Genomic DNA, 23,598 nt, shown 5'->3' with positions numbered 1-23,598 from the left:
TCCTCTGGCATAAGGGAATCCCTGCTGGCAGAACATAGGGTTCCCCTATTGACCCTTGCTGTCCATAAATGGGATCACAGCGCCATACTCCCCTAGCATAGGTGGAACTGTCTATAGGTTACGTCCTTGTCCAAGTATCCATTCTATGTGTAAGGAAGGGCCCATGGGCCAGTCAGAGATGTTGGGAAAATGATGTCTTAATGAGTTCAAGTGCTGAGTAACAATGAGAGTCAGTTCAACACAAAACTTTATTTCTAGCAATGGGGGGAAGGGGGAAAGAGAGATAGAAAAAGGGGAGCCAAGACATATACACTAACAAACACTATAACTCACATAATGGCAGTGCTGAGTTGGGAGCACAAAAATATGGGTCCATCCAGTAAAAAGGGGTGCTCCAGGGAGAAGGGGTGTCCCAGCTAGAGAAGAGAGTATGCCCCAAAGTATTATTCTGAGAGAGAGGTTCTTATTATACTATCATTTTGGAGGGTCTCCCTGGATCTGGCATAATTGGTATCAGGGTCAGAGAAACATATTTGGGGGAAGGGATGTTATCAGGAAGAAAAATAATATATTGCGAAGGTTTTAGGGAACCTGTGAAGGATCATATGAGATGATGAAGAAATAGGGGCAGATTCAGGTGAATATACATAATAAAAACAACATTGTAAAGACATTTGCTCATACCCACTGACTCACTGACTTAGGTCGTGGAGTTGGAATAATTCTTACTCCGTATTGCTGTTTCAAGGTTTTGCCTGCACCTTCTATCATGCTGTAACCCCTCCTGCTTTGAGGTTCACTCAATCCATATGTACCACTCACTCTTTTGTTACTTCTTCTCTACTAAAATACAAGACACTCTCTTCAACATTCTCTCCTTAATATGTTCAGTGCCTGGGCCACAGTCTTTCTCCTCCTCAATGCCTGCCTTTGTGCTATGGGACTTCAATATACATAACTGGTATTCCCTAAAACAACTGAATCTCACAGTCCCTCAATTTTATTCATTTTGCATAACTAACTCCTCCCATAGCCACCTCCAAAGATGTCAACATCCTTTATCTTCCCATCACCTACAATACTCCATTTCCACGTTCATGAATTATTAAATCCCCTTATCTGAGCATAAGCTGATGTTATTCCATTTCTGTCTTAAAAACTAACACTGTTCTTCATCTTTATCAAGAGCTCTAATACCTCTACTCCTCCATTCTTTCCCAGGCCATCACCTTTGCATCAACTTCATTCTCCTCCCTCATTTTGATTACTTAGTTAAACATTCCAATTCTACACTGTCCTCATCTCTTCAGTCCCTTGCTCCTTTAGGATGTTGCCTATTTTGTCCTAACAACACTCAATTTTTAATAACTCCTGCAATCTGTTGCCTTCATTCAGATTTATGTGTTAACGAAAAAAGCTGGAGAAAAGCATGCAACTGTGCTGACTGGGTCCATTAAAAATCTATGTAACATGTCCTCAATTGGGTCCTTGCTACAAGCAATGGAGCATTTTACACCTCCCTAATTAACTCATTAATCCCCTCCCCATAATAATTCTTGCTTCTTTAAACATTTCCATATCTCTTCTGATGTTTCTTGGTCCCTCCTTACCCTCCATTCTCAGCTGAGAACCTTACATTATATTTTACAGAAAAAGCTGAGGCTATTCAGCAAATACAACCCCTTCTCTCTCCTCATCACACATGTGCCTTCTGCCATGAATTCCTTCTTCATTCCTCTTTCACATGAATAGATGACCTTTCTTCTTGCCAAGGAAAATCCCTCTACATTCAGGAGGGATCCCATTCCACTCCATCTCCTTCAGCAGATTGCCTCTCTCTATCAGCCATAATCTCTCATATCATTCTCTTTGTCTTTGCTGTCTGCTTTCCTGCTGCCTACAAATATGTCCATTTCCTTCAACCACAAAAAAACTGTTACTTGATCCATCCCTCACCATAGCTGTCATCCTATATTTCTCCTTCCTTTTATGACTCAAATCCTTGGAAAATATATCTACAATAGGTGCCTCCACTTCCTATCCTCTTTATCTCCTAATTCCCTAAATTCTGGCTTCCAACCTTATTATTTAATTAAAATTACTCTCTCTAAAGATATTCATTTTTCTCCTTGATACTCTTCTCTCTAGGTTTTCATGCATTACTCTCCCCCTTCCCAACTTCCAAACATCCCAATTTCTGTCAAGAGCACTACAACTCTCCCAGTCACCCAGGCTCAAAACCCTAGATACATCTAGATCATCTAACCCATGATAGCTTATGATATCACCAATAGAAACAATGTAGGGGTTAAAAAAAAGAAAATAGACTAGGACAGAGACTTTAGATATGCTTGAGTTAGGTGGTGTGACAAGGATGAATATCCAGGAAAGAAGGCTGAAAAAAGTACCTGAACATGTAGGAGAAGAAGCAGGAGAAAATGGTGATCAATGGTTTCAAAGGCTACAGAGAGCTCAAGCAGAATGAGGACTGGAAAAATATCATAGGAAAGAGGAGGCCGTAAGAGAACTCATTTATTTATTACAAAGTTGAGCTGGCTCAGAGAAAAAAAGACACTGTTTTGATATGAAGACAGGAAGAAGAACAATTTTTTCACTCAGAATGAGCAAATTTCCAGGATTAAAGAGAATGAAATTCAAAATAAAATTCACTTGAGAATGAGATGATCCACGGAGCCGGCAGTCAGAGAAACACTTTGGGAAGCTATTAGGAGTTGTCCTAGAGAGGATTGAAGGAGACAGAGAAGGAGGGAGGTAAGGAGGAAACACATCCTCCTGATTTACTATTTGAATAGCTTAATATTTGGAAAAATTATGCTTGCAAAATTATAGTGAAACTCAACTAATCCTCCATTGCTAAGGGTTTCAAGTGCTTAGCTTTGGAGCCATGAAACATAAATTCATTTGCCATCATTACTGCTATGCTTAAAATTATAAAGAGAAGGAGGATTACACTTTCATTTTTCAGGCAATAATTTCAATATTATACATATGGAATGTTTGACTAAACAATATAGAAGGAAAAAGTTCTTCTCAAACTTTGGAAATCCAAAGTCAATAGACTTAGGGTCAAGAGTACCCGATATACTTGTCATCCACTTCTTATTCGTGCTCCCAATTAAATTTCAAAAACAAAGGGAGACCGAGGGAAAAATGATTGCTTTATATATTTATTTTGCATTGAAAGAAAGTACTTAAAAGTTGGGGAAAGAGGTTAAGAACTAAAGGGACAAGTTTAAGCAGCAGCCAGGCACAAGGAACACCTTATATATATAACTAGGATTTCCTGGACAGCAATGGTTCTAGGTTGAAGGGAATCATCTTCTCCTAGAAAACATCAAAGAAAAAGTCAGTGATGAGTCCCTTAGATTGCACAAAAAAGCAGAAATGACAGTTTCCCATGACCTAGAAGAACCTAGCCCCATAATGCAAGAGGTTCAGAAAAAGGCACCATTATAGGTAAGAAAGAGCAGAGAATTTAGAGTCAGAGGGAATGGTTTCCCATTTGAGTTTCCTTGATTCTGAAGAGGTCATTTGTGTGATCTCTCTAGGCTTCATTTACAACAACTGAAAAATGAGAAGGCTGAACTACATGAAAAGTTCTAAATATAGAACCCTATATCCTCAGAAAGGGAGAGGCTATTGCTAAGTAAGAACCTACCATGTGCAAAGTCATGAACAGGTTGATTTCAAGGTCCCTGAAAACCTATATGCAAACAAACGTTTTATCCAAATGGATCATGTATTTGAGAGACCCTAAGAGATCCCTTGGAGAAGCTTGGAGGGGAAGAATACAGGACAATTTCATCACAACATTCAAAAACTTGAAATCATGATTATTATTATTAATTATCATTATTATTATTATATTCTAGATTTAAAGCTTGAAGACATAATAGAAGTGATCTAATCCAACCTCACTCATTTTGAATAAGAGGAACCTGAGGCCAGAGAGGTGAAGGGACTTTCTCAAGGTCACCCAGGTGGTTTAAACTTGTGACTCCACATTATCATTCTTCACACTGCATCTCCTAAGGGAATGCATTTGAGCCACTTGCTCTCTCCTTCCACTGAGAAACAAACAAGAGGTAGTAGTCTCAAAATGAAATGCCAGGCAATAGATCGAGATGTATCAAAACATTTCTAATGTGCAGGAAGACAAAAGACTAAGATAGAAATCCAAAGGGGCCTCCAACCTATTTGAGAGAGGCAAAACAATCTCACTGTCAAGATTGGAGAGTTCGCCTTCCTGTACTTGAACTAGACCAAGTAGACGCTTAAATCCCAGGTAAAGTGGAAGATTTTAGATTATTCTGGAAGATTTGTCTAGAAGTCTTGAAAGAGTACATACCTTAATCATGTTCTGGGGTGCAGGCCTCTGCAGAAACAAAGATATATGTGAGTGGATTGGCCAAAATCACTTCTACCATCGAGTTCAAACAATTATACAAGGTCTCCTAAGATATAAGTGTATAATAGTTTCTAACAGCTACTAAAAGAGAAGTCTATGGGAAGGGAAGACCAAGAAAAGAAGGGAAAGGAAGAGTTTGGGGTTCTGGGGATGGAAGAATAGGGCAAAGCAAAGTGGAGCTAATTCTATTCTTATTACCAGTATGGGTGGGAAAGTCGATTTTTTCTTGTTTAAATCCTTTAAGGCTGACAAACTTCTTATACTCCTCTAAGGCTTATGCGTTCTGTTCTACATCAGGACCTGCAGAGAGAGGACAAAATGAATAACAGTTCATTCTAATTCAATCCTTCTTTGGCCCTTGTTTCTATGACCGTCATCTCCTATAGTGAAAGTCCTTGGATTTTGCCTCATGGCCAGTTAAATTACAAGCACAAAAAGAGATGAGAGAACTAAGTGGTTGTGAGCAGTTCAGCACTCTTATCTTCTGCCAACAAATGCCCTTCACCCCCAAATTAAGCAATTCTCAAACCCATCTCTCTACAGAAAAACCCATCTACATCTCCCAAGCATGCACTAAAACAAAATAGCCCTAATGCCCTCGTATCTTCAGAAGTGGGATGTAAGAAACAGGGAATGTATGAAGACACATTTTCCTCTTCCCCCTGCTGCTTTCTTCAAAGCAGCATTTTGATTTATACAAACTTATTACAGAGTAGTTCAGTCAGCACTGACAGCCCGGGAATGTGATTGCTAAGCAATGCCTTTGTTGCCATGAAATCTTCAGAGAGAAAAACATTTGAGGGAATGCATGGAATCCACTGGCCACTCTATTGGGCTTTGGTTTGTATCAAAATGCATCCCCTCCTGCTGCTTTTAGAAATGCCCAATCTGGGAAAACCTGAAGAGCAGAAGGAGTCCAGTTGAACAGTTTCTAGTAGCTACTCCACAGCTTAACATGCTTCTCTTGGAGAAATTCATAGAATTGCATGTTACTTACCCACAAGTTTGGCGATTCTTATTTGCATGCCGTGTAAGTCCCCTTCACAGAGGATAATCCAATGATCCTTGACAGATGTCTGCTATGAGTACCTGGCATTTGCCCTCATCTGTGGAGATGGTGAAGAGATATACTGTTAGCATCTCTAATCCTCTTGGAAAATCTATTGGGAGGAAACTATTGCAGGCTTTAGGATCTCACTCTGTCAGGAAGGACCCAAGACCAATTGGGCAGCAGCATCCAAGAATCAAGAAAAAGAGGTAGGTGGCCCCATGACTAGGACAACATCCCCTTGGATCTGATATGGCACCCTTGTAATGCACTTGTCATGTAATCTTGTATACTAAAGAAGCCCAGGACTGAATGTTTAAGAGTTTCAAGGTACTTAAAAAAACCCAGTTCATTCCCTAATTTTACAGATAAGGAAATTGAGGACAAGAAAGTAATTAGTTTGTCCTGCCTTCACGGGATAGTATGCTATAGTGAACAGAGAAACAAACTTGGGGTTTGTTGATCCTGAGTTCAAGTCTCACTTCTGACATATACAAACAAAGTTACCATGAGTAAGTCACTTAAATTCTCAGTTCCTTCAACCAAATCTCAAAGACTATAACTTGCAGAACAGGGGCTGATCTGTCTTGATAGAGGGAGTTTCCTTACTGGAAGGTCTTGATACCAATGAAATCATAAGTCAGGTCCAAAGTGACAAAGAAAGCAAGAATAAATGGCTACCTGTGTTTCTGCCGTTGGCAAGAATCCCATTGAACTAGAATTTGGTCCTCTCCCTCAAAGACAAGCACAATGCTCTAAACATTGGAGTTGGTTAATAAACATTTGTTGAATGAGGGCAGCACTAGCATGATGTCAGTGTCCTTGACTCTGGGAAATGATTCAGACTCAATTCTCCCTAATATATAAAGGGAAACCTCCATTTTAAAAAATACTGATGCACATCGCCTTTTTGCATATAATCCCTTGTCTACAAAACTCTAATCTCAAGAACCCAAGCAAGTAACTGTTGCAGTGCCCCATCTTTCCATGTCTTCCTCTTCCCCCTCCCAAGAAACATTCTGCAGAGTCATCATATTTATTTTTAATGAACCCTATTGTGACACACGTTTTTACAGATGACTTTTGAATCCCAGGAACACCATTCATAACAATATTTTTGGCCAGTGAAGTACCTAATGGTAGGAGAGAACTTAAAGAAATGTTCTTCTGATTTCCCAAAGCAAATCATAAGAGTAGCTAGTCAGCCTGACTTTGTTACCCTAGCTCTTCACATCAGTGGATTTAGTCAGTCACATCTGCAGACAGACAATCATACCCATCAACTCAATCTATGTCATAGAAAATGCATGTAAATTCGCTAGACATTGTCAAGAAAACCCAGCCATTGAACTCCAACAAGTAAAGAAAGTCTCATATCCCAACCATTGTCTGGGCCTGGAAGACCACCTGAAAGGAGGCCAGATCTCAGTCTGGATGTCCTTTAATACAGAATGTTTGATTCACTTACCCACAGAAAATATCCCAGGCTGGTTTGTTTTCTCTAATTTAAATTTAATCTCTTTGCACCTGCCATGCTTGCTAGAAAACAGAACACATGTGATGGTTTTGCTGGAGACAACAAGAGGAAGACAAATTTATATGTCACTGAAATGAGGAAAGGTTATTTGATTCCTTCACTCCTGTCCCAGTTCTCAATGTGGCAAGCACTGGAAAATGTCCCGAAGCAGATTAGCATTACAGACTGTGGTCTGAATATTCACACTCATAGAAAAGAACTGTGTGACTGAGCACCCATCTTTTGAATATTGAACAATCTCTGGGTCAAGCTATAGAGCTGGAAATCACAGTACACCATGACCTCTAAGAAATCCAAACCCAAGCAACCCCAAAGGAAGTGAAGAGAGATGCACAGTATGAGGAGGCTGCAGTATATAACCTAGGATATCTCATGTCATGAACTTCATGGAACAAAGGCATCCACAGAGGAACAAGGAAAGTTTAGAGGAGGCCTAAGGCCACGTGGGGATTGGAGATAGACAATGAATCAGGAAAAAATTTAGTCAATGAGTGCACTGTAAGCATTTCACTCATTGCTGGGAAAGTAAGCCAAAATTTCATATACATACATGTTTTTATATGTGTATATGTACATGTACGCAATTGTATATGTCTATGTATATACTCTAACTATAACCTGAATCTTAACCATCTGAGCCTCTAACTCTAACACATACAGATACTGTGTGTGGTCATATTAGAGATGCAGAGGATATCAAGTGACCTGCTCTAGTTGTGTTCCTAGAATAGGAGAGGTAAAGATGAAGCAGGGTGATAGGACAATTATGGACAGTCTACTTACTTGCTGGTATATATGGCCTCCAGATTCCCATCACTAAGTTGGGTGACTGTCATGGGTGACATGTCATTATGCTTCTTCCTCCCAGGAAATTCATTGTCTGCCACAGTGGGCTTTACAAAGTATGTACCCTAGAGGCAATTCTGATATGTATCTAGTAATTGAAGGAGGAAAAATGAGGGAGAAAATGAAGGACACAACCCTTCACAAATGTCTCCTCATCATCTGGACCTTCTTCCCCATCTCTCAAAAGAATCCCAACTCTGAGGCAAAGTTCTTGCATGGGTCAGTTACACAGGAATGACCATGGACCTTCAGGCAACATATACAAAGTAGAGTTTTGTGAGAAACCATTAGGTTCAAGTGAACTAGCCATGAGAACACAAATCTATCAAACTGGCCCAACTTCAACATGGCCCAAATGGAAGCAGACATTTGACAATGAACCCCCAAATGGAATCCCTGAAGAAATTCACTGAACTTTGGGAGACTTAACTCCACTCAAGAACATTACTTGTTGTGAATGGTCATTAGCAAGGATAAAATAACTGAATCATATCCCCCATTTCCAGTTCATTCTGGAAAGAGTAAGTTACAGCAAGAGAAAAGTGAAATGCTTGACTTGAAATCAATTTCTTATACTAACTTTCCCCCATAAACTCAATACAAGATTTTCTGATGGAATCTATAGTGCTAAAATATAAGGCTACAGAACCAAATTAAAAAGAGCCCAGTGGGGCCCTAATTTTGAAATGACAGCTTTTTGCTAGCATATATCCCTCCTTCTAGTCTACAAGATCTCCCAATGAAGTCTCACCTCAAATTGTTCTTCAGAAGAGGATGACTCCTGAGCTTGGAGGTTAGAGAACAGGCTTAGTGCTAGAGTGAGGAAAAGGACCTTCACCTTTGCAGACTTTCACAGGTCTTTACCTTCAGTCCCTCACTCACTGAAGCAGGTGACAGTATGTGTCCTCCTCTCCTAACATCTCTCCCTATAAATATATTCTGAGATCAATGTGGCATTGAAAACTCTTATCTTTTTGCACAGTGTTCCAGTAAGTCTTACAACAGAGCAATGGAAGGTAAGGGAAAGGTAAAATAATGTTATTATTCTTGGAAGCCCCATAAATTTCTTCGTTTTCAATGACTACTCATTAAAATCCATCCAAATAATCAACTAGACCTAACTTTTGCATTGCTGCATCCTCCTCCAGTTCTAATAATTGATTCATTTACTCTTGGGAAGGAGATTGTTATCAGAATAGGAAGCAGTTCAAAGATTCTTTGAGCAACAAAGAGAAAATCAGTGGCTTTAATCCAACCACACCCCATCCCACTGCCTCATTTTTGCTGGCACATTTTGTAAAGTTTTTCATGTGTATTGAAGACCTCTCTCTAGTTCTGTTTCCATGATGCAGTAAAAAATAAATAGATAAATGACCACACACACACACACACACACACACACACACACACACACACACATACACACACATACACTAGGCAAAACAACAGTCAGAAAATCTGGGTTTGAATGCCACTTCCCGTACTCATTCCATGTTAAACAAGGTTCCCCTTCTCTCAATCAGAAAGGGCTCTTAACTTCTAGCACTTTCACATCAGTCCTGTAACGTCAACAAATTATACATCGTGATCCCCATTGTGGAGGCAGAGAAGACCTTAATGACTGCCCTGCCATCACAAAGAGTGGAAGAACTAGAGCCAAAGTCCAGTTCTCTTAGGCTTGGCCCCACCACTCTCACAAACACGTCACTAAAAATGAAATTGTCTTTTATGCGAGATAATTTACCCCATTCTCGCATAAAAGTGGCAAGAAAAAGTGGTTCTGTAGGAAGGGAAGATGGGGCAGGTAAGGGGGAATGAGTAAATCTTGCTCTCATTGGATTTGACCTGAGGAGGGAATACCATACACACTCAATTGGGTATCTTACCCCACATGAAAGAAGGAGGAAGAAGATCAAAAAGGGGTGATAATAGAAGGGAGGGCAGACTGGGGGAGGAGGTAATCAAAAACAAACTCTTTTGAAAAGGGACAGGGTCAAGGGAGAAAATTGAATAAAGGGGGATAGGTTAGGAAGGAGCAAAACATAGTTAATCTTTCACAACATGAGTATTGTGGAAGGGTTTTACATAATGTTATGCATGTGGCCTATTTTGAATTGCTTGTCTTCTTAGGGAGGGTGGGTGGAGAGGGAAGACGGGAGAGAATTTGAAACTCAAAGTTTTAAAAACAGATGCTCAAAAGCAACACAAAAAAAAGTTTTTGCATGCAATTGGAAATAAGATATACAGGCAATGGGGCATAGAAATTTATCTTGCCCTACAAGAGAAGAAGGGAAAGGGGGATGGGAGAGGAGTGGGCTGACAGATGGGAGGGCTGACTGGTGAATGAGACAGCCAGAATATACACCATCTTGGAGTGGGGGGAGGGTAGAAATGGGGAAAAAATTTGTAATTCAAACTTTTGTGAAAACCAATGCTGAAAACTAAATATATTAAATAAATTTAAAAAAAAGATGTGAAAAAACATTTGGGTTCCAAATTCCCTCCCTGCCCATGCCCCCCTCACTGAGAAAGCAAATAATTCAATTTCAGTTATACATGTCATGCAAAACATATACACAATAGTCATGTTGTGAAAGAAAACAGACTAAAATAAAAAAAAATCAAGAAAAATAAAGTTAAAAAAGCATGCTTCACTCTATTTTCAGACACCATCAGTTCCTTTTCTCTGGAGGGATAGCATTTTTCATCATAAGTCCTTCAAAATTTTCTTGGATAATTGTATTGGTGAGAATAGCTAAATCATTCAAAGCTGCTCATCTTACAATATTGCTATTAGTTCGTGCACACTACATTTCACTTGGCATCTGCCTATGCAAATCTTTCCAGCTTTTTCTGTAAGCATCCTGCTCACCATTTCTTATAGTATGGCAGAATTCCATCATAATCACATACCACAAATTGTTCAGCCATGCCCCAGTTAATAGGTATCCCCTCAATTTCTAATTCTTTGCCATAAACAAAGAGCTGCTACATATATTTTGTACATACAGGTCCTTTTCTTTTTTTGTTTTAGCTCTCCTTTGGTATACATACCTAAAAGTAATATTACTAGGTCAAAGGCTATGCATGGTTTTATAGCCCTTTGGGCATACTTCCAAATTGCTCTACAGAATAATTGGAGCAGTTCACAACTCCACCAACAGTGTGTTAATGTCTCATTTTTCCCACATCCCCTCCAACATTTGTCATTTACCTTTTCTATTCCATTAGCCATACCTAATAGGTATGAGGTAGTATGTCAGAATTGTTTGAGTAGAGTAATTTTTTTATTTTTATATAGATAGCTTTGCTTACTTCATCTGAAAACTGATCATATCTTTTGATCATTTACGAATTGTGGAATGGCTCTTATTTTTTTTTAAATTAATTTATTTTAAACTTAAATAAACAATAAGAAAAGAAAAAAAGAAATATAAACTTAAATAGTAAAACTTAAATAGAAAATAAAAAAGAAAAGCATTGCCATTTGCCCAGCCGAATATAAGAAAGGATTCAAATTATATAAGAATCAATTTCCATTTCAAGAAAGCCTGTATAATAAATACTACACATTGTGTCATAAGCTGTCCATTTTTTCTTTGCTTCCTTAATTTTTTTTGGTCTCTGTTGTGAACTTTTTACTTTGTTCTTTTCCTCCACTTCCTCCCTCTTTCCCTCTCTCCTAAGAGAAGGCTGTAATTAAGCATTGATATATTTGTGTATAGATAGATTGATACATACATAATATATACATTCACATATACACACACATTATACTCATGTATACATACACACATAAATACACATATATAAATACAACCATGTATACATATTATATATATATACCTTACTTACACTTACATATGCTTATATATACTTAGATATCTATAATCATACTCATATATAGATATGTACATTCATATGCATCTATTCAAGACCATACTATACTTGCTTATTCTGTTTCCCTGAGGGTGAATAACATCTTCCTTCTTAGGTCCAAATCTTTCTGTATTTTTCTTTTCTTTTTTTTTTTTCTTTTTTTTTTTTTAAAGGTGTTTTATTTATTTTTAGTTTACCACACACGGTTCTACATAGTTTTGAGTTCCAGTTTTTCTCCCCTTCCTCCCCCCTCCCTCCCCAAGACGGCATGAAGTCTCATATAACTGTCATGTATAACTTCGCATTGAATTAATTTATGCTCTAGTCAAGTCGTGGAGAAGAATTTTGACCAATGGAATGAATCACGAGAAAGAAGAAACAGAACCAAAAAAAAAAAAAAAAACAAACAAAACAAACAAGAAAAAAAAAAACCCCAAAAACAAAAACAAAAGAGAAGCAGAAAAGGCGAGCATGTAGTGTGCCTCAGTCTGTATTCAAACTTCTCAGTTCTTTCTCTGAATGAAAATAGCATTCTCCATCGTGAGTCCCCTGGAATTGTCCTTGCCCCTTTAGGTTGCTGAAAGAAGCGCAGTATGTCAGGGTTGGTCCTCACGGAATCCACATATCTGTGGCTGTGCACAACGTTCTCCTGGCTCTGCTCCGCTCACTCAGCATTATGTCGTGTAGGTTTTTCCAGGTTGTTATGAAGTCTGCATCATCCCCATTTCTTATGGTACAATAGTATTCCATCACCTTCATATACCACAGCTTGTTCAGCCATTCCCCAATTGATGGGCATCCCTTTGCTTTCCAATTCTTGGCTACCACAAAGAGAGCTGCTATAAATATTCTTGTGCATATGGGTCCTTTTCCCGCTTGCGTGATTTCTTTGGGATACAACCCTAGAAGTGGTATTACTGGGTCAAAGGGTATGAACATTTCTATAGCCCTTTGGGCATAGTTCCACACCGCCCTCCAAAATGGCTGGATCAGCTCACAACTCCACCAGCAATGCAACAATGTTCCAATTTTCCCACATCCTTTCCAGCACTTATCATTCTCCTGATTTGTTATTTTAGCCAATCTGACAGGAGAGATGTGGTATCTAAGAGTTGTTTTGATTTGCATTTCTCTAATCAGCAGCGATCCAGAGCATTTTTTCATATGCCTATAGATAGCTTTAATTTCTTCCTCTGAAAACTGCCTGTTCATATCCTTTGACCATTTCTCAATTGGGGAATGGCTTGTATTCCTATATATTTGGCTTAGCTCCCTGTATATTTTAGAGATGAGGCCTTTATCAGAGATACTAGTTGCAAAGATTTTCTCCCAATTTTCTGCTTCCCTCCTAATTCTTGTTGCATTGGCTTTTTTTGTACAAAAACATTTCAATTTGACATAATCAAAATTATCCATTTTGCATTTTGTAATGCTCTCTATCTCTTGTTGGGTCATGAATTCTTTACTTTTCCACAAATCTGATAAGTAAACTATTCCTTGCTTTCCCAAATTATTTAGAGTATCAACTTTTACTCCTAAATCATGAACCCATTTTGACTTTATTTTGGTATATGGTGTAAGATATTGGTCTATGCCCAGTTTTTTCCCTACCATTTTCCAATTTTCCCAACAGTTTTTGTGAAATAGTGAATTATTAGCCCAGAAACTGGCTTCTTTGGGTTTATCAAAGAGTAGATTGCTAAACTTGTTGATTTCACCTACTTGTGTACCTATCCTATTCCACTGATCCACACCCCTGTTTCTTAACCAGTACCAGGCAGTTTTGATGACTGCTGCTGTGTAGTACAGTTTAATATCTGGTGTGGCTAAACCACCATCTCTAGCATGTCTTTTCATTAATATCCTAGATACTCTAGCCCTCTTGTTTTTCCAAATGAATTTTGTTATTATTTTGTCCAGCTCGGTAAAAAAATTTTTTGGTAGTTCGATTGGTATGGCACTGAATAGATAGATTAATTTAGGTAAAATTGACATTTTTATTATATTAGCTCGGCCTAACCATGAGCAACTGATATTTCTCCATTTATTTAGATCTGATTTTATTCGCGTGAAAAGTGTTTCATAGTTATGTTCATATAGGCCCTGGGTTTGCCTTGGCAAATAGACTCCCAAATATTTTATAGTGCCTTCAGTAACTTTGAATGGAATTTCTCTTTCTATCTCTTGCTGTTGGGCTTTGTCAGTAATGTATAGGAATGCTGAGGATTTATGTGGGTTTATTTTATATCCTGCAACTTTGCTAAAGTTGTTTATTATTTCAAGTAGTTTTTTACTTGATTCTCTAGGATTCTCTAGATAAATCATCATATCATCTGCAAACAGTGATAATTTAGTTTCTTCTTTTCCTATTCTAATTCCTTCAATTTCTTTTTCTTCTCTTATTGCTACAGCTAATGTTTCTAGAACCAAATTGAATAATAGGGGTGATAATGGACATCCTTGTTTCACCCCTGATCTTATTGGGAATGCATCTCGTTTATCCCCATTACAAATAATGCTTGTTGATGGTTTTAGGTAGATGCTATTTATAATTTTGAGGAAGGTTCCCCTTATTCCTATGCTTTCTAGTGTTTTTAATAGGAATGGGTGTTGTACTTTGTCAAAGGCTTTTTCTGTGTCTATTGAGATGATCATATGGTTTCTGCTAGTTTTGTTGTTGATATGGTCAATTATGCTAATAGTTTTCCTAATATTGAACCAGCCTTGCATTCCTGGAATAAATCCTACCTGGTCATGGTGTATTATTCTCGTAATGAGTTGCTGCAATCTTTTTGCTAATATTTTATTTAAAATTTTTGCATCAATATTCATTAGAGAAATTGGTCTATAATTTTCTTTCTCTGTTTTAACTCTACCTGGTTTGGGTATTAGTACCATATTTGTGTCATAAAAAGAATTTGGTAGGACTCCTTCTTCACCTATTTTCCCAAATAGTCTACAAAGTATTGGAATTAGTTGTTCTTTAAATGTTTGATAGAATTCACATGTAAAACCATCTGGCCCTGGAGATTTTTTCCTAGGGAGTTCGTTGATGGCCTGCTCAATTTCTTTTTCTGATATGGGGTCATTAAGAAATTTCACTTCCTTCTCTGTTAGTCTGGGCAGTTTATGTTTTTGTAGATATTCATCCATATCTCTAAGGTTGTCAAATTTATGGACATATAGTTGGGCAAAATAATTCCTAATTATTGTTTTGATTTCCTCTTCATTAGAGGTGACCTCACCCTTTTCATTTTTGATACTGGTAATTTGATTTTCTTCTTTCTTTTTTTTAATCAAATTGGCCAAAGGTTTGTCAATTTTATTGGTTTTTTCATAAAACCATCTCTTTGTTTTATTTATTAATTCAATAGTTTTCTTGGTTTCAATTTTATTAATCTCTCCTTTGATTTTCAGTATTTCTAATTTGGTATTTAATTGGGGGTTTTCAATTTGCTCTTTTTCTAGCTTTTTAAGCTGTCTGCCCAGATCATTGATCTCCTCTTTCGCTATTTTATTCATGTAGGCATTTAGAGATATAAAACTTCCCCTAAGAACTGCTTTTGCTGCATCCCATAAGTTTTGGTATGTTGTTTCATTATTGTCATTCTCTTGAATGAAATTATTAATTGTTTCTCTGATTTGATCTTTGGCCCACTCACTCTTTAGAATTAAATTATTTAGTTTCCAATTAGTTTTTAGCTTATTTTTCCATGGTACTTTATTAAAAATGATTCTTATTGCATCATGATCTGAAAAGGATGCATTGACTACTTCTGCTTTTCTGCACTGGATTGTGAGGTTTTTATGCCCTAGTACATGGTCAATTTTTGAGTATGTGCCATGTACTTTTGAGAAGAAAGTATATTCCTTTTTATCCCCGTTCAGTTTTCTCCAGAGGTCTATCATATGTGCCTTTTCTAAAATTCTGTTTGCCTCCTTAACTTTTTTCTTATTTATTTTGAGGTTAGATTTATCAAGTTCAGAAAGGGGGAGGTTGAGGTCTCCCAATATTATAGTTTTGCTGTCTATTTCTTCCTGTAACTCCCTTAACCTCTCCTCTAAGAATTTGTATGCCTTACCACTTGGTGCATATATGTTAAGCAATGATATTGCTTCATTGTTTATGGTGCCTTTTAGCAGGATATAATGTCCTTCCTTATCTCTTTTAATTAGATCTATCTTTACTTTTGCTTTGTCTGAGATTAGGATTGCTACACCTGCTTTTTTTACTTTAGCTGAGGCACAATATATTTTACTCCAGCCTTTTACCTTAACCCTATGTGTATCCCCCTGTTTCAGATGCGTTTCTTGTAAACAGCATATTGTAGGATTATGGTTTTTAATCCATTCTGCTATCTGCTTCTGTTTTGTGAGAATGTGCATCACCTGCACGTTCAGGGTTATGATTTCTATCTGTGTCTTTTTCTCCATCCTAATTCCCCCTGTTTATGCTTTTATTTCTCCCTTTCCCCTTCTCCTCCCCAACAAAGTTTTGCTTTTGACCGCCGCTTTCCTCAGTTAACCCTCCCTCTTTATTCCCCTCCCTTATCTTACTGTTACCCACTTGCTACTTCTCCTCTTCCTTCTGCCCTCCCCCCTCCTTTTTTCCCCCCTTTCCCTCCCACTTCCCGTAGGACAAGTTAGATTTCTAAACTTATCGGAGTATGTTATTCCCTTCTTGAACTAGATTAGATGACAGTAAAGCTCAAATACTGCTCTTCTCCCTCCCTTCTTTCCCTCTACTATAATATGTTTTTTTTGCCACTTCCTTTGGTGTAATTTACCCTTTTCTACAACCTCCTTACCACTTCCCTCATAGCCCTCCCTTTATATCTCTTATTTATATTTTATATCTTTACATCAGTTAATTTATACAGGCATTCACAACCTATGTATATCCCTTTCATTTGTCACAATAGTTGTACCATTCACAAGAATGACTTATATATGTATATGTATATATATATATATATATGTACATAAAAAACATACATAAGATGATATAATCCCATATAAAGATGTAAACAACCTAACCTTATTGGTTAATGAAGTTTGTGGGTTTTTTCCCCCTGGTTACCTTTTTATGTCTCTCTTGAGGTTTGTATTTGGAGATCAAATTTTCCATTGAGTTCTGGCCTTTTCATCAGGAAGGTCTGGAATTCCCCTATTTCTTTGAATGTCCATCGCCTTGCCTGGAAAATTATGCTTAGTTTTGCTGGGTAGTTGATCCTTGGTTGTAGTCCCAGCTCCTTTGCCCTTCGGAATATCATATTCCAATTTCTCCTGTCTTTTAATGTGGAAGCTGAGAGATCCTGCGTGATCCTGACTGTAGTTCCACGATATTTGAATTGCTTCTTTTTGGCTGCTTGCAGTATTTTCTCCTTGAGTTTATAGCTCTGAAATTTGGCTATAATATTTCTTGGTGTTTTCAGTTTGGGATCTCTTTCAGGGGGTGATCGGTGAATTCTTTCAATGACTATTTTGCCCTCCGGTTCTAGGACCTCTGGGCAGTTGTCTTTGATAATTTCTTCGAAGATACTGTCAAGGCTCCTTTTTTCATCGTGGATTTCCGGTAGACCAATAACTCTCAAATTGTCTCTCCTGGATCTATTTTCCAGGTCAGTAGTTTTGCCAATCAGATATTTCACATTTTTTTCTATTTTTTCATTCTTTACGTTTTGTTTTATTACTTCTTGATGCCTCATAGATTCATTAGCTTCTACTTGCTCAAGTCTAATCTTAAATGAGTTAGTGTTTACATTTTGCTTTTGAGCCTCCATTTTCAATTGGTTGATTTCACCTCTCAGGGTGTCCTTTTCTCTCTCTAGATTCTGAATCTCCATAGCCATTTCGCCGATCTTATTCTTTAGGGACTTTTCCATTTTTTCCATATTTTCTTTTACCTCCCTAATTTGGTTTTTAAAATCCTCTTTTAGCTCTTCCAGCAGTGCTTTTTGTGCTGGAGACCAGATAATATTAGCTTTTGAGGTATCTTATGTATCTACCGTGTCATTGCTATCTTCTTCTATGTCGATATTTTGATCCTGCCTGTCTCCATAAAAAGAATCTATTGTCCTCGGTTTTTTTGTGTTCTTCTTCATGTTGGTTTGCCTTTTGCTGGCTTTACAACGAATTTCTATCTGTGGATCTCAGGGCTTTCTGTCCCAGCTTTCTTATTCTGGGGGTTGTGAGTCTCGAATTATAACCTTCAGTTTCCTGAGGTGTGGGGGAGGGGTCTGGCTCCCTGGCGTCTCACTCCCTGTGGGTGCTCTCCAGCACTTGCTTTTCAGCAATGGTCTCAGCTGTTTGTTGTTTGAGCTGATGACTGGCGCTTCCCCTGGGAGAGCAAGGTTACGTCTGGGCTCCTGGCTTGGCCCCCTGCCGACTCTTCCCCTCTGGGACTAATGAGCTTCTAGTATTTGTCCTGTGAAGCCCCGCTACTCTCTCCTCTGTTTCAGTTCTCTTTTTTTTTTCCCGAGGAATTCTCTGGGTGAGGGGGGGAGGGGTTAGAGCCGGTTACCTGGCCATTGAGTCTTCCGGAAGTTCAAGAAGCCGAGTTCCTGGGTTTTGCAAGCGTCAGGGCTGGGTGTTTTCGCGGCTGGTGGCGTTGCGCTGCCTCTCGTCGCTCCCAGATACTGCCGTCCTGTATTGGGAGGCCTGGGGATCTCTGCCGGTTTCGGGCGCCCAGCTTTCTCCCAGCCCGTCTCCCACGTGGATTTCCCGGCCAGCCGCTTCCGCCTTGGTCTGGAGCAGCTCCGCACCGAGCACTCTCCGAGCCTGCAGGTTCGTTCCTCCGGCCTTTCAAACTCTCCCGGCTCGGAAATTTGCCCCACGCAGACTGCTCGCGGTTTGTGACTCTCTCAAATCTGCTCAAATTCACTTTTTTATGGGAATCTGACAGACCTTGTGAGAGAGCTCCGGTAAGAGGCTGCCTTCATGCGGCCATCTTGGCTCCGCCCCCCCGGCTCTTATTTTTTGTTTATAAATTTGACTCAGTTCTCTATATATTTGAGAAATGAAGCCTTTATCAGAGAAGCTTGCTTCAAAAAATTTTTCACACATTTGATAACATATTTTCCTCCATCCTATCACCCGATCTATTCTATTCTCCCTCTACTTTCGCCCAGTCTCCCCTCAAAAGTGTTTGCTTGATTACCTACTCCCCCAATCTGCCTTCCCTTCTATCACCCCCTGTTTTCTTATCCTCCTCCCTTCCTAGTTTCATGTATGGTAAGATAGATTTCTATACCCAAATGAATGTGTTATTGCCTCTTTGAGTCAATTCTGATGAGAGTAAGCTTCATGCACTCTCCCTCCTCTCCCCCTTCTTCCCCTCCACTGTAAAACCTTTTCTTGCTTCTCTACCTCTCCCTTTCTTTTTCTTCCTGTACATTTCTCTCTCACCACTTAATTTTATTTTTTTAGCTATCATCCCTTCATATTCAACTCACATCTGTGCCCTCTGTCCATATACACTCCTTCTAACTACCCTTATAAAGAGAAAGGTCTTATGAATGACAAATATCATCTTCCTATGTAGGCATGTAAACAGTTTAACTTTATTCAGTCCCTTATGATTTCCCTTGTTTACATTTTTATGCATCTCTTGAGTCTTGTATTTGAAAGTCCAATTTTGTATTCAGCCCTGGTCTTTTCATCAAGAATGTTTGAAAGTAAGATGGTGGCTGGAAAGCAGGGATTTGTTTAAGTTTCCCCCCCAATCCCTCCAAACACCTGTAAAAAATGGCTCTGAACAAATTCTAGAGCTGCAAAACCCATGAAATAGCAGAGGGAAACAGGTCCCCAGTCCAGGAGAGTCTGGATGGTCGCCAAGAGGGGTCTATTGCATGGTGCTGGGAGCAGAGGGCAGCCTAGCATGGGCAGCGCTGGGACAGAACAGACCCTGAGTCAGCCAGCCAAACAGGCCTTGGGGCCATGAAACAGTGAGCTGTGGCAGTTACTGACTTGTCAACCCACAAACGCCAAAGAGGAGGTTAGGGGGAAAGTGAGGGATTGAGTTCAGAGTGGTCCGGCTGCCAACTCTGGGGGTGGAGGAATTGGTGCAGCAGTGGCCATAGCAGCAGCAAGAAGCTCCTGAGGCTGCTTCCAGAGCATCCGCTGCCGGGTCCCTGGCTCACATGGTGGGAGGAATCTAGCAGCTGATGAGAGCCAGAGTACAAGGAGCACTTAGTGGGTATAAAGGCAGATTCTCTTGCTGTTGTTGTGCCCTGTCCCCCAGTTTACCCTCCGTCTTGCCCCAGCTCGCCCCACAGTTTGTGCTCCCATCTCCACAGAAATAATCCTGCCCCAACTTGTCCTACTGTTTGTGTTCCCATCTCCATGGAAATCACTTTGTGTTTTCCCTTTAAATAACCTGACCCGACCCCTGTTCGGGGCTGTTCGATTTGAGTCTTTACTCTGAACAGTAGCGCGCTTGAATAAATCCACATCAAAATTTATATCTGGGTTTCGCTTGCTTTTTTTCAGCACAACATTTCTGGAGGCCCCAGCGAGATCTGGGGGTGGCCGGTAGCTCCCCCAAGACCCGGGCCAGGAGGGATCTCATCCTCAGGTGGTGGGTATCTCATTGCCCCGACCTCCAGGGGAGCTGGCCTCTGAGACCTTCCGGAACCCCCGGAGCTGAAGAGGGAGGAGAACTAACCCGCCCCCCCACCAACGCCAACCTGCCCCCTATTTGGACTCTTGTGGATCCAGACCTCCACAGGGGCCGGCCTCTGAGACATTGCAGAGCCCCAGAGGTAGGACAGGTTTCTGGTGGGAATTCCCTTCTGGTTCTGGTTGGGATCCAGGGCCTGACACGGCATAGTGTTCAGTAAAAAACATACCGATCCCCCGGGGAGCTCTTAAGATGTCAGGTTCCCGACTGTTTCTGGTTTCTGTCCCAGGGTGTCTCTCCATTTTGTGTTTGTGTGTTTCTGTGTGTCTGTTTGTGTCTGTGTTTTTGTGTGTCTGTGTGAATGAGTGTAGTCTGTCAGCAGCAGCAGCAACAATGGCAGTAAACTCCCCCCTTGCCCCTCTCTATCCCACTGGCATTCCTGAGGAAACAGGTTGGGGGGAGCAGAGCAGGCTATGTTTCCATGGTCTGGTTAAAGTTTACCATCGTAAGGAGAAAATACCCACAAGTTAAAGCCAAGTTGTGTGTGTGTGTGTGTGTGTGTGTGTGTGTGTGTGTGCATGTGGATATTGATTTATGTTGCAAATGGGGAGAAAACAGGGTATGTGAGAAAGAAAGCCTGAGAAAAGTTAGAGTTCTCAGGGCTTTGGTATAACCTCCACTCAAAAAGCAGTTATCTGAGCAGGAGGAAGACTTAAAGGTACATGGGAAAAGTTTTCTTTGAACTTCTCTGCACTAAAAAAAAAGTTTCAAGATAAGAAAGGGTTTAAGAAAGAAGGGGGGGAACTTTTCCCTGAGATCAAAGGGAAGCAGCTAGACAAGTATTTTAACCCTTTTTCTGCCTACATAAAAGAGAAAAGTTTTTGTGTAATGGACCCAACCAGAAAAGAATTGAACTAAATGTGAAAAGTGAAAATGTGTCATTCCTAATTTAATGCTTAAGATAAATTAGAGTTAATGTTACTGCTTGTCACTAAAGTTTATGGGAAAAGGAAAGGAGAGACTGTGATAAAAATGGAAGATTAGTAAATTAAAATCTTGACCAAGCAGCTTAGAGTAAAAGGCTTTATAGCCTGGGTTAAAAACCCAATAGACGAAGTTATAAAGAGATGGAAGGGATTATGTCCACCCTCCCTTTGGACTAGATCTGTGAGTGGGTTCTATTAAATTTAACATGAATATTGGTCCAGTATGTCACTTTAAATTGACGTGGTTATAATAGATGATTCAAAATTGTAATAGTATTCATAATTATAAAAGTACTTGTTTAAGTTAAATATAATTGCTTCATATGTGAATTTTCTCAGATGTGAAGTTTATGTCAATGGTGATAAGATGAAGGTGGAAATACATACAGCCAGATAGGTAATTAATTAATTATGGTTTTAAAAGGTTTTAATACATGACATGTGTTTATGGCATTGTTGTATTTCTAAAAATTTTGTCGTATTGTTTGGTAAACAACTGTTGAGTTCATCTGTGTTGTTAGAGAGGCAATTTCTCTAAGTATTGTTACATTGATAATTGTACTGTTAAAATAATGAAGGGATTAGGAAACTGTTAAGTTATTTTATATGACCATGTCTTTTGAAGAAGTTTAATTTAAGAAATTATAAACTTCCAGGTTTTGTAGCAACAGTACTGGGATCCCTATTTGTACAATAAGTTGGGAAAGACTGGAAGTAGAAGTTTTACTGAAAGAGAGAGAACAGTGGGATCAGAAACTAGCTGACCTCTGAACCTGACTTTTAAAGTCAGTAGGACTAATTTTTAATAATTGGCTTTTAGGATATTCTTTTAAAAATTAAAATTTGATTGTGAGGTCCTGGTAAAGCTTTAAAAAGAAAAGGTATTTGTCAGAAAATGCTATTATTGTGAAGTTGTGCCAGGGCAGCATCCTTCTCAGATGCTGCCCCCCTTCTTTTTGTTTCAGACCCCCTCCCCTTTGCCACCCCTCCTCCCTCCTATTCACCCTCGGATGATTCCTTCGCCACAAAAAAGTGGGGGTGGGGTGGGAAGAAGTAGTCTGGGTGGTGGGTTTTGGGAGAGGGCTGGACTTTTGTTCCTGAAGTCTTGGGGAGGGATTGGGTGAGAATACTCCATCAGATCATGAACCTGGGGAGCTACTCAGGGACAGGTATTACATCCCCAACCTAGACAACATCCTTACCAGCACAGTCACCAGATATGCGTCCTGTGCCCAAGTAAACACAAAACAGGCAAAGACCACTCCGCTGGGGGTAAGGCTGCGGGAAGGCAACCTGGGGAACATTGGGAAGTAGATTTTACTGAAGTCAAACCACCAGCAGCGGGTTTTAAATGTCTCTTGGTCTTTGTTGAAGAAAGAGACAGCCCCAGTGGTTGTAAAGAAACTCTTGAATGAATTGATCCCCTGTTTCGGCCTTCCCCTTAGCACTGGCTCAGGCAATGGCCCTAGCTTTGTTGCCAAAGTTTCTTAGGGTGTGGCCAGAGCTTTAGGGGCGGAATGGAGAACTGGGTCACTCTGCTCCCTCTGGCCTTGCTCCATAGCTGATGCACACCTAATAAATTTGGTTTGACCCCTTTTGAAATTCTTTTTGGGCAGCCCCCTCCTATTAACGCTTCCCTCATTAAGTTCCTACAGGGTCTGCAACATGCCCAGTCTCAGCTTCATAAATCTGTCTGGGAAGCCCCGCCTATTCTGACTTCTGACCACCTCCACCGCTTCCAGCCTGGGTACTCTGTCCTAATCTGGAAACATATAACCTCTGGTCCGTTCCTGTCTGGCTCCACCACAGACGTGTGAAGGCAGCTGCATCCGCACAAGGGAAGGCAGAGCCCCTTGAGGACCCCCAAAGGCTAAGACTTTCCAGACACTCTTCTTGATCCTCCTATTACCCCCTTGCATGGTCCCTCACAATCCCCATGCCCCCAAGCCAAGCTCTACTTGGGTAGTTACTACAGGGAATGGACAGTCCTGGACTTTCCAAAATCCCAAAGACATACATCTCCCCCACAATACCCTTTTTCCGCAGCTGGGCCCGTTTGGGGGCCCACCAGCAGACACAGGCTACCTGCTCTGTTCTACTTCAGGATGCCCAACCACGTGTGCTTGCCTTTGTATCATGGCCTACAACCTCCCCTTGACTGACCCTAGAGGCTCCCTGTGCGTCCTGGCAGGCAGTATTGGGGGCTCGGATCCATTACTCCGTATCCATACCATCAAGTCTAACCCTTGGCAC

The 23,598-nt window shown here is 40.0% G+C and overlaps 1 pseudogene; it reads right to left on the bottom strand.

Moving 5' to 3' along the window:
* Positions 1 to 3,253: 3,253 nt before the first annotated feature.
* Positions 3,254 to 20,567, bottom strand: LOC118842306 (annotated as a pseudogene).
* Positions 20,568 to 23,598: the final 3,031 nt, after the last annotated feature.

This window comes from Trichosurus vulpecula, chromosome 3 (genome assembly GCF_011100635.1).
Source record: "Trichosurus vulpecula isolate mTriVul1 chromosome 3, mTriVul1.pri, whole genome shotgun sequence".
NCBI classification, from domain to species: Eukaryota; Metazoa; Chordata; class Mammalia; order Diprotodontia; family Phalangeridae; genus Trichosurus; species Trichosurus vulpecula.
This window is presented reverse-complemented; position numbering and strand designations above follow the sequence as displayed.